General features: G+C 51.9%; 1 long non-coding RNA gene across 2 annotated transcripts; it reads left to right on the forward strand.

Moving 5' to 3' along the window:
- Nucleotides 1-1,235: 1,235 nt before the first annotated feature.
- Nucleotides 1,236-7,279, forward strand: LOC103007238 (uncharacterized). 2 transcript variants are annotated; one of them, XR_009008647.1, is made up of 5 exons: nt 1,236-1,379; nt 1,940-2,152; nt 3,191-3,308; nt 3,657-3,749; nt 6,691-7,279. It is a non-coding gene; the product is annotated as an uncharacterized LOC103007238 (long non-coding RNA). The 2 variants fall into 2 exon arrangements; XR_009008648.1 differs by having other exon boundaries at nt 1,943-2,152.
- The last annotated feature ends 7,669 nt before the right edge of the window (nt 7,280-14,948 follow it).

Consider the following 14,948-nt stretch of genomic DNA (forward strand, 5'->3'; position numbering starts at 1 on the left):
ATGGGCCCTGCGTGTGCGGACATCGCCGGGGTGAGGGTTGACTCCCGCGGCTGCTGAACCGGCTCCCGGGAAAGACCGAAGATTTCTCCTTGCTGGCGCTGGGTTTGTGTTGGGGGTTCGGGGCGGGGGTGTTTGGGGGTTTTGTTCTAATGGACAGATTATTCATTCTGAGTCCTTCCTTAAGGCCAAGCTAACCCCGCGTTCCCGGAAAAGCACTCCACACGGGGCACACACCAGCACAACAAAAGGCGCCTCCCGAAGTGAGTCTAAACGTTCGCGGGACGGGTGGCGGCCGGACGTGGAGACGCACTTGTGTGCGCTCTAATCCCGGGCGTCCATCTGGCCCCGGCGGCGCGGCGCGGGCGGGCGGGCCGGCGGGAGGGCGCCGCGGGCAGCGCGGCCGGGAGCCAGGAGGGGCGCGCGCACGTACCCAGAGGCGCGGGCACGCGCGCCCGCTCTCCTTCACGTTCACCTTGACTGCGAGGGGGCGGGGGATGGGACTACCTCCCCGCACCCCCCGGCTCACGACAACCCCTCTCCCCACCCCCGCCGCCGTCCTGCCCTGACGCAGAGGCTCCGGCTGGGGGAAAGGGGAGGTGGGGAGAGGCGCAAAGGCCCTCCGGTCGCCGCAGCGGCGGGAGAGCCGCGCGCTCTCCGCAGTGATGTCAACCGCCTCCGCCGCAGCCCCCCAGCCACCCCGCCCCGGGCCTCGCCCGAGCCGCGTCCCGCGGAAACCCTCGTCCCGCGCCTCCGGCCTGGGGTTAAAAGCAGAGGGCGTGCGGTGCCCTGAGCACCCCCCACTCCATTTGCCAAAGCAGGAGAGACAGGGGGTGGACCACCCGCTGGGTAGGAAGCTGAGGAAGGGTAGCGGGGCGGAGGACCAGGTGTGGGTTTGCTGGCCCGGGCCGCTGAGCGGAGTCGTCCCGGGACCGGTGCGGGTTACGTCAGGGAGGGAGGGCACTGACCACTGCAGGTGCCGCGCGTGTGGGCACGGCGAAAGCGCCCCCTTCTCCCAGGATAGAAACGGATAAACGGAAGCGCGTGTGAATGTGCGGGTGCGAATCGCCACCTCCCGCCTTGGTTTTCCCGCCCTTCCGAGCGCTCCCACTTGTCACTTTCCCCAAATCCGCATTTTCCTTGGCGCAGCTCTCCCCAAGCAAGCAGGAGAGGGAGGTACCCGGGGGCAGTGAGAATGACGTGTGCTGGTGCAGAGAGGGGGCGGGGGGCTGCGGGCCCGGCTCTGTGGACCGGCTTCTAATCCTCTTGTTTTCGGTACAGTCAGCAGATGTGGCTTCTTTTAGCTGAATAATCCGTTAAAGGAAAAATAATTTTTCAAAAGGACCTCACCCGAAGAGGATGGCGAGCGAGATTGGGGCTTGGTAAGATAAATTAAAAGGCTCCAAATTCTCTCTGTCCCTCTCTGCCTTCCTCTCTCCCCTGCTGCCCCTCCCTCCTCCTCCGTCCCCTCCCCCTCCCCCTTCTTCCCCATCCCCTGCAATCCGCCCTCGACGTGAGTTCACGCGGAGGGCTGGATTTCCAGGCTAAACCGCAACTTGCGCTGCGCGGTATTATTATTCATCTGAGGGTGCTGCCGCTGCAACCTTTGCCTCCTGCTCTGCTCTGCGCTCCTTCCCCCTGGCGCCGCCGCCGCCAGCAGTGCAGTCCGCCCTGCACGCATGCTCTGGCTCACCAAAGGGAGATTCTGAATTTTTTTATCATGCTCATGATCATCACCATGACGCTTCTTATCATGGTTATCATTTCCTCCTGCCAAGGGGAGCGACCACCAGCGCCTTCTCTCCGCCCGCCCCTTCCCCAGCGAAGGCAGCCACTCGGGCTGGGCCCCGGCGGCCGCTCCCTAGATGCGGACTTCCTTTGCCTCTCCGTATCCCTCCCTCATTCTTCTGCCTGTACATTATCTTGATCCCTTTTATTCCAGTAGATCTACTGCCTTTCGTTGGAACGCTGCGGACTGCGACCAGTCTCTTAAAAAGAAGAACAGAGAGAAGAAGACCCTGAATAGACCCCCCCACCCCCAACCCGGACAAAGCACTTTGGGTTTCGCCAGAAGGGATTCGCGGGAGCGCTGGCTCCGGAATACGAGTGATCTCCCGTGCGGTAGGGGGCCTGCCCGGCGTGCGGACCTCTGAGGGTATTCTAACTGAATTTTATTTATCCTTTTGGTGTGCTTGGACAGTGTCATTGTTGGGGAGGAGTTGCGTTTGCTTGTTTGTCTGTTTGTTTTCTGGGAATGGGAGCAGAATTGTGGGAGATCAGGTAGACTCAACTTGGCTTTCCTGCTCCCTGCCTCACCCTCTGGAGATCCGGGTGTTGGAGAGGAGACTGGGGGGCAGAAGGCTTAGAAAAGAGTAGAAGCCAGAGATGATGGCTGGAGGGCTAAGGGAATAGTGGCGGGAGGGGGACGCGAGCGGGGATGGGCCAGCTGGAGGAGGAGGGTGAAAAGAAGGGGTCTGTTTTAACCCCCCTTTGGGTTCACAGGATGGGTTTTGCTGGGGATGAGAATACTGATGTCTGTTGATAGGAGCTCTGAGAAATTGATGAAAAACTGATATGTCCATGTACACACTTAAGGAGGCGTCTGGATTTGTGTGTAAACAGAGTGGAGAGGTAGAGGAGGGCATGGAGGGAAGGGGCTGAAAATAATGTCTTATTATCCCTTTGGTTTTGGGGATTCTCATTCTCTGGCCCTCTCCCCCTATTTTTCCGGGGGTGGGGGGGAAACCCAGGGATCCAGCACATTAGGCAAGAGTGACTTTTAAATTTGTGCCCACCCTTCACCTGGTAAAGCCCGTTGACAGTTTGGGGTGGGGTGGGGAGAGTGGTAGGGGTGTTTCGAAGACATAGATATTCTCTCTCTCTCTCTCTCTCCCCCCCCTTCTCTCTCTCTCTCCCCCTCCCTCCCTCTCTCTCTCCCCCTCCCTCCCTCCCTCCCCTCCCCTCCGTCTCCTCCTCCCTCTCTATGCCCCCCCTTCACTCTCTTCCTCCCTCCTACCTCCCTCGCTCCCTCCCTCCCTGCTGCATTTTGCATGAGCTATCTAGGTCATTAGCATTTTAGCGTATGCAAGACTTGACAAAGCTGATGAGGGGCCAGATGGGCCTCGGTCTTATGGGTGTTTTTTTCCTTCCCCCCCCCCTTTTTCTTTTTCCCCTCCACCACTTGGGACCTGAGCGAGAGGACTGCAGCAGCCGAGTTCCGGAAGGCTGATTCCCCAGATCCTGGCCCCGGACCCCGGCAGCTAGCCCCTGCGGCACGCCCGGCCCGGCTGCGCCTGGACTCGGCGAGCGAGGTAAAGGCTGCGGCCGCGCGCCCTGCCCTGCCCTGCCCTGGCAGCCGCTGCAGAGCTCCTGCTGCCCTGCTCGTTCCTTGCCCTCGTCTTCCCCCTCCTGACCCCCTCAGTTTCCTGGGCAAAGCTGAGGGCGAGGTGGGTGGGTAGGGTCTGCTGCGCTGGGGCGAGGTGGGGTTGGTGGTGTTTTTTGTTTTGTTTTGTTTTGTTTTTTTCATTGTCTGGGGTTGCAGGGGAGGCAAGGCTGGCGGAAGGGGCCGGGGGAGTCGGGGTAATTAACACGGGGGAGGCACCCCTCCGTTTCCCACTTCCACCCACATCCCGCAACCCACCACCCCCTCCGCTTTGCAGGAAAAAGCCTGGATCCGAAAGGATGGGGGAGAACAAAGAGCCTTTGGAAGACGTCGCTGTTATCTCATTGTCTGTGTGATCGGGGGAGCTGCGGTAGGGAGGATGCTGTGGTCCCTTTCTCCCTGCGCTCCCCCACCCCGAGCCTGTCCCCGCTGTCAGTGCGCACGCACACGCGCCGCTTTTTCCTTGTTTTTCCTAGTTTTCTCATTCCATCTTCTCCCCATCCCCCTTCCTTTCTTCCACCTTTCCTTCCTTCCTCCTTTCCTTCCTCAGGAGAAAGGCCTCTCTCTCCGTGTTCACAGCGGACCTTGATTTAAATGTCCATACAATTAAGGCACGCGGTGAATGCCAAGAATGGGGCTGGCTGTGCACCGTCGGTCCGCGAGGGCCCTCCGAGGAAGGAGCCACAGAGCCGAGGCGCCCTCCGCAGAGCTCAGCGCTGCGGCTTCAGGCGGGAGGGGTCGCGGGCTCTCGCCGGCTGGGCTGCCCCAACCGGAGCCTTTGGGCTGGGGAGGTGTGTGGCTTGTGACAGACAGGGGCTTAGAGATGCAAACAGACTCAGAGAGAAACAGAAGCTGATTCTGTAACAGAAACACAGATCTGTGCAAGCCCAGGTTGGGGGCGGGGGGCGGGGAGGCAGTTGCTGTGAGCGCATTGCGGAGTGCTTCCGTGTGCAGATTTTTCTCTGGGCTCGGGGTGCATTGTATGCGGGGCGACACCTTTCTTCGTGGCTGTGTTTTTGCTCTGGTCTTAGCTTTTGGTTTACCCTTTAAACAAATAAGCTGGCATCCAGAAGACCGGCAGACTGTGTCAGGGCTGGGACTGCAGATATATTGGGTTCTGCTGGCGGTTGGGGGTTGGGGGGAGGGCAGCCAGTAGGAAGGGAGGAGGGAGGTGTTTGTCCCTCTTTGCTGTAGCGCTGTGGGCACCTGACAAGCCAAAGGAAGTCATTGAGATACAGGGGGAAGAAGCACCAAACTCCTGGACCGTTCACCACAAGCTCCATCAGAGCTGAAAGTATGGCCAGGGCTCTCAGGAGCAACTCACTTCCTCCTGGCGGCTGCAGTTGCAGTTTCAGGCAGAGATCCAGGAGATGCCGAGGAAGGGAGAGGTGCAGTAACCTACATGGACCCAAGGGGGTGGAGGTGGTGCGTTCCTTTTTAAAATCTGAACAGAAGGAAAAACAGAATGTGTACAGGTGGGGGTCTGAGGAAAGACTGTTTTTGAAAGAGGCCATTCAGGGAACGGTAAGGGTTAACCCTCCCTCATCCTGAAGAGCCTGCTACCCAAATCAGCCTTCCTCCCCATCGGCAGACCTAGTGCAGCAGCTGGTCCTAGAGATCCCCCTGCGCTCTACAGTCACAGCCCCACCCCCGACCCTGAGCTGCAGTGGAGAGACCTAAACTCATTAATTTCCAGGTGGAGAAAATGGAGGAGGGGCAGATCCCTGCAGAGAAAGGAGGCCAAGACCTGGATCTTCCCACCCAGGAAGGCTGCTGCATCCCTTTCCCCGCCCCTGGCAGAGGCCCGTCTTTGCAAGACCAAGGCCATAAGGGATGCTTACAGTTTTAGTTTGATTCCTGACAGAGTAATCAAGGCCTAAAAGAGTCTCAGCTGAAGCTTACTGAGGAGCTCTTTCTTCTCCAAAGCCTCAGTATAGCCCACGAAATAAATTAGTATTCATGGATCCCTAGCCTCATGTCCTCCCAAGTATTTACTGAGTACCTACTATGTGCCGATCATTGTGTAATTATTACATCTTGGGTTTTTCCTTTGCCTTCCTAAGGGAGTGTCTGGAGGCAGGTGAGGTTAAGTGTGCTGTGCCCCATTCCAGACACTCCCAGAACCTTCTCTGAGTCTGGCAGAAATGTGCCAGAACCTACTCACCCCTGCAGAGAGAAGGCTGCAGTTCACGTCGTGCAAACTGCAGGCGCAGGGCTCTTCTTCACGTCCCAGAAGGCAAGCCTGGCTGGAGGACAGAAGAGAAAGCAGTTTCTCTCACCCCGGAGCCTTAGCCAGGGTTGTCCTAAGAGGGACCGGCAGCCACTGCCTTCAAAACAGTCCTCCCTCTAAATGGTCCCTCCTTGGCCCTCCCCCCCCACCTCCTCTGAGCGCTGCTCTTTCAGTGCTTTGGGGCCTGACTTAAGCCTCTGATGACCAACCCTCGACCCCACAGTTGTCCACATTAATGAGCCTCATCTCCGTAATTGCTTCCCCGTAATTCCATCAGACGTGCCTGTGCCCTTCGCTGATGTGTCTGCCGCCAGTACAATCTCCAGATGCCTCCCCAAGTAACGCCCCTTTGAGGTGGAAACCTAACACGCTTCTCCCTGAGAGTTTAAACCGCAGGCACCATGGACGAGGCCTGCCAGGTTCCTGCTGCCGATAATTAGGATGGGAGGGGCGTATTTTCTTATTTTATTACTTATATAAACTCTTGTTCCAGAAAGCTCTAATGTGTGTGGGAGTGTTCTGGGTTTGCCGGGGCTTTTCCAGTGTTCACCAGGTCTCATTATGAAATGTGGTTTTAAGGGGGGCTTTAATGGCCGAAAATGGCACCGATGAATGCACCACTCTGCCCCCTGGGTAATTTCAAGGCCCCTTTTGTGTTCACCAAATAGAGGTATAAGGTGAAGATCAGTCCTAGCTTCTTACCTTCTGCTCTATTAGGGGCCTATTTCTGCCCAGCGGTATTTATGTAAGAAACCTGATGATTTCTGCTCTTTCAAGGCATTTCTTTAACCCTCAACGTCATCTTCACCCCTACCTCTCTATCTGAGCCCCTCTAATTACAAGCTGTGGCTTAAATGAAGGAAAAGCTATATGAATTTTTAAATATAGGACATGTTTGGGGGCAGTTTGCTGAGCGAATATGCTATGAAGACCCCCGTCGGTTCACACACACCACCATCATTATGGTCCTCATGGTGATGGGAGCTCATAGGTTTCTCAAGGTGACAGCACCAGCTACTTTAAGATGGATTTAGAAATGTATCAAAGGAAAACTTGGTAATATTCTTCTTTCCCCTGCCAGAGACGGCCCAGGCCCAGATCTCTGTTTAAGCGGAAAAGAAACTGATCCTTTAACAAAGGCAAAGGTAAATTCCTGTATGGCCTCTACATTCCTTTCCCTAGCGGGGTGGGGAGGGGGGGGACAGTTTTTGTGGGCGCATGAGGAGCCTTAACCCAAGAAATAAAGATTTGGGGGGAGGGGTGATTTCTCAGCAGGCATATGCCCATATACACATATATACATAGATTTTCTTGCACAATCATATCCATTGCTAATATTTATAGGAAGGCATTTAACCGCACATACAAAACATCCATCCACCTATACTATCTCCGCAGGGAAATAATTTTCTCTTTCCCTCTACTGGACTTACATAATTCCCCCACCCCTTGTTCCAATCTTAGAATGGAGTCCTTTGGGGGCAGCTGCAAAGCATTCTCCCCAGGACAGATTGGAACCACCCTTCCTCATCTACTCTGTGGGTGGGTTTAGTGAGTCAACACAGGCTGAGGGGTGTGCTGGTGGTTTGTGTTTGAGGCTTGCCTGGCTGATTATTGTCAATAACAATTATGAGAATTATAATACCTAATAAAGATGTTTTTTCTTCCAAGTCCCATCTAGAGTTCTTTTATTTGGGTGTTTTTGCCAAGTCTTACTCAATTTGACTTCAGTTTAAAAAACAACAACAGCAAAAAAAACATGTAATACTTAATTGCATCTCCAGTGTAGACATAGGACAAGAAAAAGACTTCAAATGGGATGCATTCCGGTCCACGTGTGCTTGCTCTGGGACTTCAGTTTAAAAAACAATAACAACAACAACAAAAGACATGTAATACTTAATTGCATCTCCAGTGTAGACATAGGACAAGAAAAAGACTTCATATGGAATGCATTCCGGTCCACGTGTGCTTGCTCTGGGCCACTGTATGGGGACTCCTGGGGGCCTGGAGAGAGCTGCGTCAAATTCAGATGGCCTCAGAAAAAAAAAGCAGGTATTACTGAGAGCAAGGAATGTTCCAGGTCAGAAATGAAGTGTCAGCAACTCTCAATAGAGTCACCTTTTCATTTTCTAATCCTTCTTCCTTTTGTCTTAAAATGGAAATGTTACCCAAGAAATGAGGACCTGGGTCATGGTTTGCATACACACACACACACACACACCCCCCGCAAATAAAGCTCCAGGATCACTTATTAAATTAAAGCGGGGAGGGAGGTTTATTTTAAATTAAAAGCCAATCTATTTATTTCTTAAACATACACAAATATAGAGACCTAGGACCTAGGAGGCGGTATTTTCGCTGGAAGTTCCATTTGCTGCTCGGTGCAACGTGCTCAAGGCGGTTCTTCGCAGGGAGCGGCGGGCGAGCGGGTGCTGCCAGGCGGCCGGCTCTGCTGCCGGGGCACCGGGCTAGGCCTCGCCGCCCATCCGGCCCGCGGCCCCGCGCCCCGGGGCTCCCAGTGACCCGCTTTCCAACGTGCACGAGGCTTGCTCTTTTTCTCCTTTTCTCCTCATGCCCCCAAGACACCTAAATCGAGCAAAGCGAAGATGAACAGGGCTACTTTCCTTTTGCTTTTCTTTTTTTGCTCCTGTTTTCCCGGCTGTGATTATTTTTTTTCTCTCTCTTCTTGCTCAAGAAACTTGGGGCCCCAAAAACCTAGGTCAACCCTCATTTCCCGAAGCTTCGGACTGAGCCAAAGTGCGGGTAGACGCGGAGAGGACAGGGCACCCTCGGCACGGGGCCACCAACGGGAGGGACAGTCCCCAGAGAGGCTACCTTTTCCGCGCACCTCCGCTCCCCCAGTTTCACAGATGGGCACACGACGGTCAGCAGAGATGAATACGGAGTCCGGGGTAGGAACGGGGCGCGGGTCAGGGCGGGGGTACGTATTCAGCTTCGAAGAATGGGACGTGGCAAACCGAAGGCCTTGGTAGGTGAAGCATGCTCTCCTCCCAGCTCCCAGCGCTTCCCGGCCTGGCCTTTGCGCCGGGACCGCCAGGTGCCCCGGCCTCGGTCCCTCTCCCCTCATCCCCATCCGGGCCTCCTTCCCGTCCACTCCCGGCCCTGCAGCCCCGACGACCTCAGCCCACACTCTGGAAAGGCTCAGGCTGAGCGGGAAAGAGGGGCGGACCGGTGCGGCCCGTAAGGGGGTACATGGGAGGAGGGTGGGAGAGGACCCGGCCGGAAAGTCACTTCTTAGGCACCCCCTTTACTCCCCACCAGCAGAGCGCAAGGGTGAAAGCCCTTCTTGAGGGTTTTTTTGTTTTTTTGTTTTGAGGGGGGGGCATTTTCCACCTCACTGCATCCTCCCTGACTCCCCTTTACTCCTACCAGCCTCCTCCATCCTCTACCCACGGCGCTGGGCTTCTCGCCCCAGGACCCAGAGATTCACCACCCCCAGCGACGCGTCCTCGCCCTCCCCAGATACCTTCCTTCCCATCCCCAAACGCCCTCCTTCCCCACTCCCACACACGCTCTAAAGAAGCCAAAACAACAGCGGAATCCTCAACCCAGAAGGAGAACGACACATTTCTCCTTCAGACTTAGCTCTGGTTCCAGATCCTACGCCAGAGGGGACCGAGCCGCTGAGAAGCCGGGCTGACTTGCTCTTTCTGGCTCCGTGAACCTCCAAATCCCAGCCCCGCCCCCCGCCCCCCGTCCCAGGCCGAAGGAGATAGGGCCCTTCCGTCCACTGGACCTGGTTTCTGTTTTAAAAAGAACTAAACTCTTCCTTTCTCTCGGCTGCTGGGCCCACCAGGGTGCAGTGTTATTGATGCAAGCCTCCCCTGGATTAACAGGCCAGTGCCCTGAAATAACCTTTAGAGCCCTGGTCTCAAGGTCACGTGCCCAAGGAAAGGGGCCGGTTAGCCTCCAGAGGCCACACACAGGTCAGGAGCAGAACGTGCCTGACAAAGGTCGTGCCTCGGAAAGCTTGTGACACACGCAGGAAGGTGCACCGGGATGTCACAGGGGGGCTTCCCTGCAGCCCCTCACACATACCCAGATTGATGTGGCAATATTTATTCCCATTTAATTGAGACACTGGTTTAATTTCACATGGCTTCGGCTTAAGGCTCAAAGGGGTTTTCTACAGCTCTTTTCCCCAGTGCCTCTACAGAAACTAATTGCTGTTAATATCCAATTCTGGCTTTATTATTCGTTAGCCAATTATGTATCCCATAGCCCGGGCCCCTTGCTGCTTACTGTCTCTGCTGGAATCAGCAAACACTAGGCCTGGCTTCTGCTTTTTTTCCTTGCCTCTATTCAAACCCTTCCCCCATCCAAGATGACTTACTGAGCACATCTGTCATTTTGTTTGTTTGTCCCAGCACTTAGCCCAGTTGGGGCGGGGGCAGTGGAGTGGTTACTTTCAGGCTTTCCCCCCCCCCCCTTTTGAGGGAGATTTTTCCTTTGCAGTTGAAGTAAATAATTCCCACTTTTTAAAAAAGAGAATTTTTTTCCTCCCTCCTCACCACCTCTGGGCTTGCTTTCTCTGGAGCCATTTTTGGAGCGGCACTTTTCAATCAGAAGAAAGCCCAGGGCCTCAGCCTTGAGTTCCCCCCTCCCCCTCCCCAGAAGCCCAGCCAGGGCCGATCTGAGAGCTAGCACACATGTATAACACCATCGATGCACACGGAGTGCTCGGACCACGTCATTTCACATTTTGAGGAGGGAAACTTGAAAAAGCGATTTGGGAAAGGCACCCTTTTCGGACATGAAGAGGGAAGCTTTTGTCTCTTCTCCCATGGGTGCCCTGGAAGCGGCTCCCGCTTTACATCCTTAGCGTGTGGAGCTGTCGCAAGTGAGGGCAATAGCCTTAAAAAAAAAAAAAAAAAAGAAAGAAAGAAAGAAAAAGTGTTCTTTTGCCTCGTTTTATTTGTGTGTTCATTGATATATGGAAGCAAGCACTTCCCATTACGGGTGCTCTGGAAACAGAAAAATAAAAGTAAAAATCATAGCTACAGCGGGGACATCCTTCTTTGTCTGTTTTCCTTTCTTCCCCCATTTTGAAATAATGCTCTAAGTGCTCTAACGTGCTCTTACTACCTTGAAGAGTTCTATAGCAAACCTGCATCGTGTCAGCACCAGAACTGAATGGAGAGAAAACAAAATGTCAGAGGAGCCGGCTTTGGCTGAGGCATACCATTGCCCCCCCGGAGGCCCGGCCCCTTCTGCTAAGGAGGCCGGAGGCTTTCATTCTGGCCTGGGAATCCTATGGTCAGGTTTTTCTTAGGGGGGATGTAGGGGCGAGTGTTGTGTCGGGCTGGGACATTGTTAAGAAGGTGCCTTACACATAAGGCTCAATAAATACCACCCAAATTGGCTGTAATTAAATGAGCAGCAGCTGCCCATCTCCTTTTGCTGCAAAAAAAAAAAAAAAAAGCTACAATTATGCATTAAGGCCTCTTGGACACAGAATAGATAGAGTGGCTCATCGGCAAGGAAGGGGCTTAAAAATGTTTCTGGTTCATCCCTTAGCCCCAGCCTTGCTTAACTCATCCAGATGTGCAGACTTTGATTTTCAAATAGTTCACGCATGGTAGAGAGATGACATACAAGCCCAGTCCCAGACATAAATTCAAAGAGTAAAAAACTCTCCTTTGAGCCCTTCTATCTTCCTTGTAGAGCACTTGTTTTCCTTTCTAGTAACCCCTACACTCAAATCTTTCCCTTCACCACCCCCAATTCACATCACAGCCAAGGTCTTCCCAACCGGGGGTATGCCATAAATAAATATCAATTTCTCTTTCCTTCTACACTCCTCTCCCAGCCCCTTGAAAATGTCTATATTCTCAATGGTCAAGAGGTGTTAGGAGAAAAGCAGTGAGGTTAAACCAGCTCACATAAACATGTGAATTGCTTAGTCTCAACTTTCCCAGAGATATTTACATCTTAGAAGAGGCACTTAGATAACAAGTGGAATCTAAAGGTTGGAGTTTCTCGTAAAAGCATCCAAAAGGGGGGAGAATAACATCAACTTCCCCACTCTTTGTGTGAGGATAGTATCCTCACCCCTTCCTTCCAGATTTACTGATGCTCCGAACATACCAATATGACCCAGTTAATAAGAAAACACATTTCAAGAAGCTCAGGTGAATCCTCTTTGGTTTCCTCTCCCAATTGAAGGCTTGTAGGAGCACCCTGAGCCTTTAACAGAGACACCTGTGATTTTTGCATATTAAATGCTTTCAGTCTAGGTTAAAGCCACCATCTTTAAAGCCAGACCGTTCATGTCACTTTGCATAATTGTGAATTCTGATTTCACTGTTCCATGAAGAATCACACTTAATTATTTGATTAAATACTGGACGATGTGACCCAGCGAGCCCAGTTCACTACAGTAACTCAGAGTAGACTCAAAGGCACGCCAGGTGAACCTAGGAATTGAATAGTGTATGGTCAGGCCACCCAAGATGGCTGTTCTCTTGCTCTGTGTATCTCCCCTGTTCAACCAGTACCTGCTTAACCTACACCCTGATCACATGACTGACCTTCCTACATGTTTGCCCCGGCCCCAGGTGGCGATCGTTCTAATCTTTAGATCAGAACATCTCCACCTTGATAGCTCACGGAGAGGAGGGGCATGCGCCTCTGCTGGTTTCCCTGGTAACGGATAAGCCGACCTGACATCAGTTCCTGCTTTAACTGGTAACCTCCCTACCCCACCCCCAGGGAAGACTGCTGCCATGTCCTGCCCCACACGGTGCGGTGTCGCTCCAGGACCTTGCTTCAGACATGTAAGTTTCCCCATCCATTAACTACTGATCTCTCTGTCGCTGACTCTGGGCTTTTTCTTCGGTCGTGAAGCTGGGCAAGTACAGGCCTTGTAGGCCTGCAGGGTGAAGCACTTGACGTTGGTGCATCCCTGCGCTGGTTTTGTTTACTCTCCTCACCCTAGTCAGTGTTCCCTTGCCTACGTGGAGTTCCGTCATCTCCTTGACACCCTGACGGCATCCATTCCCATGGTGCATCTACACTGGAAACGATACAAAGCCGGGACTCAGAGCAGGTTCTCGCAGGGCGAGGAGCAGAGTGGGTTGTGACTTTATATAGTGAGCTCGAGGCCAGCACGTTCCTGTCATGACGGTGCCTTCCCGGGTTCCCACCAGCCTCTTAGAAAACTTGGTCTTGGAAAATGTCGCAAGTCTCTCCCTGGTTTCCCCTCTTTCCCTTCCGCCTCAGCGTCTTGCCGCCTTCGCCTGGGTGATTAATCAACAACAACAGCATAGCTCGAGAGGTTAGGAGCGTGATCTCACCACCAGCCCGTACCCACCCCTGTTTCGATAAACCTGTCTTACCCAATTCCTGAATCACTCCTCATACTACTGACTAAAAACTATCCTTGGCAGCATTTGGGGCGGCTAGGAAAATTATTTAATGTGATACCAGGGCCTTTCAGAAGTCTGGAGGGATTTGGTCTCTTCCATTTCTTGAGGCTTCCAGGATATTACAAAATTAAGAAATGCCAAAGCAGGGTTACCAAAATGGTGATGTATTTTATATGCTTATAGTTAAGAATTTGAAATTAAATGATTAATATCTGCTTTCATTTCTGTTACTATACCTATGCTGTATGTATACCATCTTTCAAATACATTACCAAAAAGTCTGCATATGAGGCCCTTTGTGATTCTGGCACCCAGGCAGAAGGCCAGAATCACACACAGCCTCCTATGCTCAGGCCTAGCCCCTAGTCCCCGGGGAGAGCATAGCACAGTGTGTATGACTTTGGGTAAGCTGCTAAATCTCTCTGAGCATCCTCTCTGAGGTGATGATAATAATGCTATCTGCTTCATAGAGTTGTTTGTGGATTAAATTAAATAATGCACGTTAAAATGTTTAGCAGCGTGCAAAGCACTCTTCAATAGAAATATAAAGCAAGCGTGTACAAAATTTAAAACTCTGTAGTAGCCACATTTTAAAAAGTGAAAAGAAACATGTAACATTGATTTTAATTATGTTTTATTTAACCCAATATATATAACCCCAAATATTATAATTTTAACATTAATCAACATAAAAAGTATCAATGAGATGTCTAACATTCTTTTATTCAGACTAAATCTTCAAAATCTTACACTTACCATGCAACCCAGTTCAGACACTGAATTTTCAACAGAAAGACTTGCTTCCTATTAGATTTCATAAAATTTATAGTTGAAGAAATTCACACACCCAAGTTAGTTTCAACCATTCTTAAATATTTTCTAATAACCTAATAGAGTACTTGTTTTAAAGCTTAAATTAAATCAAAGATCCCATTCTTCGATTGCAGTAGCCACATTTCAAGGGCTCAGAAGCCACATGTGGTTAGTGGCTACCCCATCAGGCAATGCAGGTTTTAGCATAATGCCTGGCATATAGTAAGTGCTCAATAAACACTTACTAGCCATTTACTTAGGGCCCCACCTCTCCCCAGATGGGAATAGGGAACAGCTCCTTCTCTTCCCTCAGACTCCAAATTGGCGGCCAGGCCCATTGTTTGCTCCATGCACAGCCTGTGAGATGAGCCCACATCCAGCAGCTCCAGGGCCTCTTCAGGTACAATTTCGCAGTCACTGATGAGGCCATTTGCCAGAAACATCTCCCTGACTTTCCCCACTGTAACTCTAGGAAGGCTTTCAGAATCTCCAGGATTATTTTGCTACATGCATGTGTGTAAGGAGCAAGGATAGTGAGACTTTCATGGAGGGTTATTCTTGGAAACATGAACTTGGTACATCTGTACAGCAGGAAAGACAGAACTAACGTGGCCACACCTGTGACTGACATTCGTTCCTATTTACAGATCAAACTGGATATGGGAGAAGGTAGATGTGAGTGGGACACCCTAAATTTATCCCTGTGCTAATTCCTGTGCTGTTGGTTACAATATTCTCAGCTTCCCCAGATTCATTTGCAAGCAACTTTTATTGAAATCTTGCTGTTCGTCAAACACTGCTGTCGGCCAGGAGGAATTCGTGGATACATAGGACTCCCTCCCTCCCTGCCCTCAATAACCTTAGAGGCCAGTAGAAAAAAATAAGACAAATACACAAATAATTATGACAAAGCCAAATGTGGTCAATGTCATACAAGAGAAACAGTCAAAATGCTAGAAGAGTTCAGATGAAAGAGATGTCTTCTCCAGTGAGAGGGTTAGGGAAACTTCAGGAGGCAGGTGGAATTTGGGGGTGGGGGGAGCAGCCTATATGGTAGGATTAGCAAGAGCGCCATCCCTGACGTGAGGAGGGTTTGCAGGACAAAGCATAGGTATAATGACGCTATAGCAGAAAG

This window comes from Balaenoptera acutorostrata, chromosome 6 (genome assembly GCF_949987535.1).
Source record: "Balaenoptera acutorostrata chromosome 6, mBalAcu1.1, whole genome shotgun sequence".
Taxonomy (NCBI): domain Eukaryota; kingdom Metazoa; phylum Chordata; class Mammalia; order Artiodactyla; family Balaenopteridae; genus Balaenoptera; species Balaenoptera acutorostrata.